This window comes from Sardina pilchardus, chromosome 17 (assembly GCF_963854185.1).
Source record: "Sardina pilchardus chromosome 17, fSarPil1.1, whole genome shotgun sequence".
NCBI lineage: Eukaryota > Metazoa > Chordata > Actinopteri > Clupeiformes > Clupeidae > Sardina > Sardina pilchardus.
The window spans coordinates 17,090,116-17,098,008 of record NC_085010.1 but is presented as its reverse complement, the minus strand read 5'-3'; the positions used below and the strand labels follow the sequence as shown (position 1 = coordinate 17,098,008).

At 46.6% G+C, this 7,893-nt stretch overlaps 1 protein-coding gene across 3 annotated transcripts in view; it reads right to left on the bottom strand.

The window, feature by feature from the left end:
- The window catches only part of runx1 (RUNX family transcription factor 1), a 63,655-nt gene extending 59,079 nt beyond the window's left edge, over positions 1 to 4,576 (bottom strand). For 2 of the 3 annotated variants that reach the window (XM_062517957.1, XM_062517961.1), the window contains exon 1: positions 913 to 1,314. The gene's annotated coding sequence lies outside the window, so the exon portion shown is untranslated. Of the gene's footprint in view, positions 1 to 912; positions 1,315 to 4,528 lie in introns of those variants that run through there. The other variant, XM_062517958.1, reaches the window with a different exon arrangement.
- Between the last annotated feature and the right edge of the window lie 3,317 nt (positions 4,577 to 7,893).

The window sequence follows — 7,893 nt, the reverse complement described above, 5'->3', positions numbered from 1 at the left end:
ATGGATAGAATGTACAGATGTATGGACAGAAGTATGGATGGATGGATGAATGGAAGAATGAATGGATAGTTGAATGGATGGACAGATAGAGGATAGAGGAATGGATAGATGGAAATGCAGAGGGGTGGAGAGAAAGACAGAAAGAAAAGGAGAAATAAATGCAGAGTTTTTCCTTCACACGCCAGATGTGCAGGATTCAGAGCAGTGCTTTACGACGGGAGATGAGAGAGTGGAGCTCGCTATGGAGAAGCCTGTGTGCTGGAGGGGTCAGCACCAAGACTGCACCTGTTGCCCTGATCCTCACATGGATGGTGTAACACACACCATCACTCGCAGGCACACACACACACACACACACTACACACACACACACACAGTCCTGCATTCGCATGCACACACACACCCACACACCTACACACATACAGTACATACCTGGGTGTGTGTACATTCGAGTGCACACACACCCACACCTACTGTACACTCGCATGCACACACACACACACCTACACTTGCATGCACACACAGCCACACGACTACACTTGCATGCACACACTCCTACACCGACACACAAATACACACGCATACACAACCCCACCCCCCCGACACACACATACTTGCAAACTGACATGCAGATACTCACAGTATGCACACACACACACACACACACACACACACACACACACACACACACACACACACACACACACTCAAACAGACACCTGCTGCAAGCAACTCCAGCAAAGCAATAAGTGTGGTTGAGTCCCTGTGTGGGGATCAGCCAGTTGAGGTTTGGGTGCGAATCTCTCTCTCTCTCTCTCTCTCTCTCTCTCTCTCTCTCTCTCTCTCTCTCTCTCTCTCTCTCTCTCTCTCTCTCACTCACTCTCTCTCTCGTTGTGGTCAGCTGGTGCTTACCCTGCACAGTGGCCAGCTTCGGACCGATGCGTCGCCACGGGATCCTCTCTCTCTCTCTCTTTATCTTTTCTTTTTCCTCCTCTTCGTGCTTGCCACAGTAATCCCGATGATTCACCTTGATATCAGCACCTCTTCACCTTAAAGACTCCCAACCTCTCTCTCTCTCTCTTCCTTACTCACTCTCTCTGATATTTCTTCTCTATCTCTCTCTCCCGCGCGCTCTCTCTCTCTCTCTTTCTCGCTCTCTCTAGCTCATATTCTGTGCGTTTTTCTCTTCCGCAGGTGGCCTGGCGGGCTGCGACTGGTCCCAGTGCTAGTCTGTGGTTGTGTGGTGGGCCACAGACAGCTTCTCTCCACAAAGGGCTACAACTTTAACCGTACTCTATCCACGGAGGAAAGAGCGAACGCGAGAAGGGAGAGAGTGAGAGAGCGAGAGAGAGAGAGAAAGAGAGAGAGAGAAAAAAAACATGCTAAACTTGAAACCCCATTGGGCCACGATGGTCACATGGTCATTTCAAGTGAGCTTTTTTTGATTGGGATGTGTGTGTGTGTGTGTGTGTGTGTTTGTGTGTGTGTGTGTGTGTGTGTGTGTGTGTGTGTGTGTGGGGGGGGGGGGGGGGGTTGGGATGTGCGCGCTGGTTATTTTGCGCGTGTTTATGTGCGTCACTTTCATGCTACCTCACTTTGAGTTTGAGAGCGAATAACTAAATGGGATGTAGGCAGGTGGTGGCTGAAACGAGTGAGAAAGGGAGAGAAAGAACGAGAGAGAGACAGACAGAGAGAGAGTGAAAGAGAGCAAAAAAGAACGAGAGAGAACAGGATGTGTGTCAGAGAGCGTGTGTTTTACTCCAGCTACAAAGTGAGGGAGGGCGAGCAAGAAAGGCAAAGAGAGGGGAGGGGACACAGGAGTACAGTAGGTGGCTGACAAACTGTGTGTGTGTGTGTGTGTGTGTGTGTGTGTGTGTGTGTGTGTGTGTGTGTGTGTGTGCGCTTGTTTTGTATGTGTGTTGAGAGGTGGTAAGAGTGAAAGTTGGTACGTCTTTGTGTGTGTGTTTGTCAAAGAGTGAGTATGAGAGAGAGTTGAGTCAGTCATACCAAGTCTAAGCATGCAAATCTACCTCCAGGAGAGCACACAATCAACTCACTGTCTCTATCACACACACACACATACACACACACACACACACACACACTCACACACACACACACGTACACACACACGTACACACACCTGCACAATGTTTAGCTGTCGGACAAAATTTACATGTCATCTTTTCCTATCAATCCCTCATCTATCTGCTTTCAAAATACGGGAAGAGAGAGTGTGTTTTGTCATGGGCATCTGAGTGGGGGTGGGTAGGTTTGTCACAGGCCTTTGAGTATATGATATAATGTGGTCTGTGTGTGTGTGTGAGTGTGTGTGTGAGTGTGTGTGTGTGTGTGTGTGTGTGTGTGTGTGTGTGTGTGTGTGTGTGTGTGTGTGTGTGTGTGTGTGTGTAATTACAGGTCTGTCTTCCCTCTCACCTGTCGTAATAATGGCCTTAAGTTACTGGTCTAAGTGGTGCAGGAGGCTGGGGTGTCTAACATGCCCTCGTGCAATTACAGTGGACTTCTCCTTTTACTCAAACACACACACACACACACACACACACACACACACACACGCCAACAAAGAGAAGCCCTGAAACCATACACACCCAATATATTATTCTATGCCTCCACATTTACACCTGGACTACCCCCCACCCCCCTCATCCCCACCTACTCACACACACACACACACACACACACACACACACACCAACCAAAACGCCCCTTAATCATTTGTGTATTATGCTTGCCCCACAACACCAACGCCCATCAGTGTCATTGACACACCAACACACGCCCCCAACACACACCGTCAGTACACACACACACACGCCAAACACCGCAACGCCCCACCTGGGCTCCTCCCCTTCTGGACAGCCGTTTCCAATGTCTCGGTGTGTGTGTGTGTGTGTGTGTGTGTGTGTGTGTGTGTGTGTGTGTGTGTGTGTGTGTGTGTGTGTGTGTCAGAAAGAGAGAGCGAGATGGTGGCTTTGTCAGCGTTCAGGACCAGCTGTTACTCCACCCACACTCGCTTCAAGTTTCCATCTCCCACTTTGAACACACACGCACGCACACACACACACACACACACACACACACACACACACCCGAGTAGGCTGGGAGTGGGGGTCTACATCCCATACTGAAGAGGATCGTTGGACTCGACTCAGTTGACCCACGCTTGGATGCTGATGCAGGCGGTCTTAATTACACACTATCGTAATTACACACACACACACACCTGTTGTGCATGTGTGCCTGTGTGTGCACGTGCAGGGAGGTGTTAATAGGCTGTGTGTGTGTGTGTGTGTGTGTGTATGTGCGTGTTCCCAGGGGATATTATCTGTCTAAAAAGGCAGAAGTAGACATACAATGTCCTAAGTAATAAATTCAAACATAAGCGTGCCATAGAGATAACACTGATATACATATAAGGTATCTTTGTCCTACACTGTAAATGTCTATGCTATCAACGAGTCATCATGTGTCTATGAAAAAAGAAAAGATATCCGCACACTGTCTTGTATGCTCCCAGTTTAATGGCCACGTTTTGACCTCTCAGGTCTTTGCTAGGTGTGATACCTGACGAAGGCCTAAGTGGTCGAAACGGTGGTGTGGATATCTTTTCATTTTTCTATGTTTGTGCCCGTATCCAGCACCTCTAGAATTTTTGTAGATGTGCGTACATTTCTACACTACCACTCAACATGTGTCAAACCCAAACTGTAAACCAGAATGGATCTGTACGAACTGGATCTGACAGAACTTTAGCAGTTTCAAGAATAAGGTGGATTGTATACACAGCATGTGTCTCCATGTACTGTATGAGGCAGCATCTCTATGTTACAATACCACCTTAATTCTATAATTCTTAGTGTGTGTGTGTGTGTGTGTGTGTGTGTGTGTGCATGCAATTGGTTTTCCAGTTTTTTGCATGTCCACCAGACTGGCTTTATAGAAGCCCTTATTTTCATGTACTGTAGCTGTGTCTTTGTTTCGGATGATATTTAAAAACAATGTGTGGGTGTGTGTCTGAATCTGTTTTGTGTATACGTCTGTGTTTGCGCGTTGCAGGATGCCCATCAGTGGAGACAAAACACAAACACAACATGGCCAAACCCCCCAGCTGTGCTCTGGAGGAGTGGGAGGGCAAAGGTCAGGCTGTCTGGAAAACTGTATTTGTGTGTGTGTCCTCTCTGACTATCTACTATCTATGTGTGTGTGTGTGTGTGTGTGTGTGTGTGTGTGTGTGTGTGTGTGTGTGTGTGTGTGTGTGTGTGTGTGTGTGTGTGTGTGTGCCTCTCCCTCTCTCTCTCACACACACACACACACACACACACACACACACACACACACAATGTCAATGTCAATGTCAATTTATTTATATAAATAAAACACACACACAATCTATGTACAGTATGTGTGGGTATGTGTACAGTATGTGTGTATGTGGTGTGTGTGTGTGTGTGTGTGTGTGTGTGTGTGTGTGTGTGTGTGTTGACAGAGAAAGAGATTGATGACTCACAACAGAAAGATAAATTCCCTCCACAAGCCAATGTGTCTTCAAGGAGTAGCGCAGCGGCTGTGAACTGATCTGGTGTCAGCGTGCCAGTGGGCTACCAGGAGGAGACAGAGCCCCTGTGCTGTGAACTGGCCTCCAGGACGGAGGCTCCTACGGAGAAGGTCCACAGAGGAAGATATGTCTGGGAGCATCTGATGGAGAGAGGGAACACAGCTGCATACACACACACACACACACACTCACACACACACACACACATGCATACTCCCCGTTGGGTTCCCACGACTACAGTCTCTCTCTCTTCCCCCCAGATCTGTCATTCCATTTCCCCTCCCTTCTAATACTTTTACAACAATACTTTTCTTCTTCTTTGTCATCTTCTCCTCCTCCTCCTCCTCCTCCCTCTCCTCCTCTTCTCCTCCTCCTCCTCCTCTTCTTCTTCTTCTTCTCCTCCTCCTCCTCCTCCTCTTTCTTCTTCACACTGAGGACTTGACATTGATACTCAGCAGGGAGAGTGTTCTCTGCACATCCACAAGCCAAGCGCCTGACAGACAGTCTCCGAGGGCAGAACCTTCATAAAGGTTCTGTTTGTAGAGGCAAGCCTCAAGAACCCTTGTGACTGTGTCCGTATTCTAAGAATGCAGAGAGAGGTAAAACTGTCACTGACATGAAATGTATGTTATGAGGTGAGTGGGAGTTAGAGCAGAACATAAAAACAATATGAACACTGCAATTCAGTCTCCTCTCTCAAGCTCTGGAACACTCTTTAAATATTGATTTGTTGACTTCATCCAGGCACTCATGAGGATTAAATAAATAAACCTTTATTCTCAAATGACTATGTTTAAAAATAAATACAAGTAAATAAAAAAAATGCTTACACATTTTGACTTCATGCCTCCATCTGAGCTTTGACAAAATGGTTGCCTTTTGGTTCTTACCACAATTTAACAGGTGATGGCATCACTAATTGAGGAATCAAATCGTGTTGCTTTGACTGAGTTGTTGTGTCAGCATGTATTGTCAAGTTCATGTATAATAATAAACTTGGATTTCAGATATACACAGGAGAGGTGTTATATTCCCTGTGCTGCAGGTCCGGGATTTCCCACCTTGCCAATCAGCCATCAAGCCTATATTTTACATTATACTGTACAGCATGCGGCGGGATACAATGGCAACGCACAATTGGCTGGCTGCAGTCAAAAGCACACCGCATGTTGTACAGTAGTACCTCGGGGCCAGTTGTTCAAAAGTGATCTGTTCAGATTTTTGCTATTGAAATGGATCAAATGTTGCAAAGGGGTTGTTCAAAGGATTGCAAGGTAATCAAATCTTGGTTTTCGTCTGGATCAATTTTCCAGTATGTGATGTGTTGTTCAAAACGTTTTAGAAGGATTGGGATTCAGGATTTACCCTGAAATCCATCCAGCAGAAGGGTGGATTTAAGGTGGATTACATTCATAAAATTTGTCATATCAGATACACACAGGGGAGGTACTAAATAAACAAAATCAGCAACAAAGCAACCGTTGCAGCCAAAAAAAACATCACAAACAGAGCAGCCTTTGAGAGCATTTCACTCGGATTATCAAGCAGACACCTTCCTTCATTTGTGTTTCATTGAATTTGGTCCAAGACACCTCCAGAAGACTCAATAATGGGGTCCCAGGCCCACTCCACTCAACACTCATGATGGGTTCTCTCTGCCACCAAATACCACCAAATTCTTCAGTCAATCCTCTTTGTTGTTGTGATCCTTTATGGATCTATCACCAACATAACCAAACAACATGCAAGCCCCTGATGTGGACACCAACAAACACCACCAAATGCTTTGCTGCACTGACTGTCTATGATCCAAATCAGGGACCTTGATGAAGGGTCCAACAAACACCAACAAATCCAATCAGCAACACAAGTTACACATCAACATAAATTCATTCAGTCAAAACAACACCATGACCTGAATGGGTTAAGTATGACTTTGGGGTTGTCTTGCATGGGTCACGTTACTTACAGTACATACTTCCTCTGGTCTGTTTGAGCTCAGAGTTTGAAGGGGGAAGGCCTGGTAGGGTGGGTGTATGATGGGACTTTCCCAGAAACTAGCCCAGTGAGGGCCCACCTGACTGCCGGCCAGCCAGCCTGCTCCATCGTCCATCTCCCTCCTGCCTGCTTAGCAAGCCCATAACCTGAGTCATCAAGAATCTGATAGGGCAGGAGCAGGTCAGAGGGAGAGAGAGAAGGAGAGAGATAGAGAGAGAGAGAGACAGAGAGAGAGAGACAGAGAGCAGAGAGACAGAGAGAGAGAGAGAGAGGTTCAACTGCCATTTATTGGATCATTTCTTAACCCATGAAATCATGATGCGCCTCATACAAAAGCAAACACACTACAAACAGTCATGAATACATTTGCACATAAAAAAGCCAGACAGACAGACAGACAGACAGAGAGAAACTAGGGAGAGAGAAAGAAAATGAAAGGCTGTCATAGACAGATGGAGAGATAAAGGGAGGGAACGATAATGATGGCCTGAAGAAAGTGTGTGAGAGAGAAATGCTCACTCAGGACAGAGCTATGGAGATGGACAGACCAATGGAGGGAGAGGGAGGGAGGGAGGGAGGGAGAGAAAGAGGGAGGGAGGGGTTGGATGAGCAGATAGATGGAGCACCTGCTAGGATTCCTGAGGGAGTGTGTAGGCGGATGAGTAAGGGTTCAGACAGCCTGTGTGTGTGTGTGTGTGTGTGTGTGTGTGTGTGTGTGTGTGTGTGAGAGCGTGTGTATGTGTGAGCGTGTGTGTGTCGGTGTGTGTCAGACAGACAGAGCAGCAAACTGTGAGAATTCCCCTCCCTACTCACCTCTGTTCCTGTCAATCCAATCAGAGGAGGCCAGACGTGCGAGGTCACAACTACACACACACACACACACACACACACACACACACACACACACACACACACACACACACACACACACACACACACACACACACACACACACACACACACACACACACACACACACACACACACACACACACACACAGAGACATAGAGAGAGAAACTCCTCTGATTCTAAAGCATCTGAACAGAATCAACTCTTCTTGGCCTAAACTTGACACTTACAGTAATCACACACAGAGTTCAAAATGGTGTTCTTGCATATCATGACCGCATGTTAGAGCCCTAAAATGACAAAAAGTCTGAAGCATAACACTGTAGCTTAGCGTGTTACACCTAGCGTGTGACATCTGAGACAAAACCTCACAGATAAATGTATGCAGTGCAATAATGTATGCTTTCTTCCATCTACTCACAACTATATACAGTACTGTATGTAAATGTCTCTGTCAAATATGAAATAT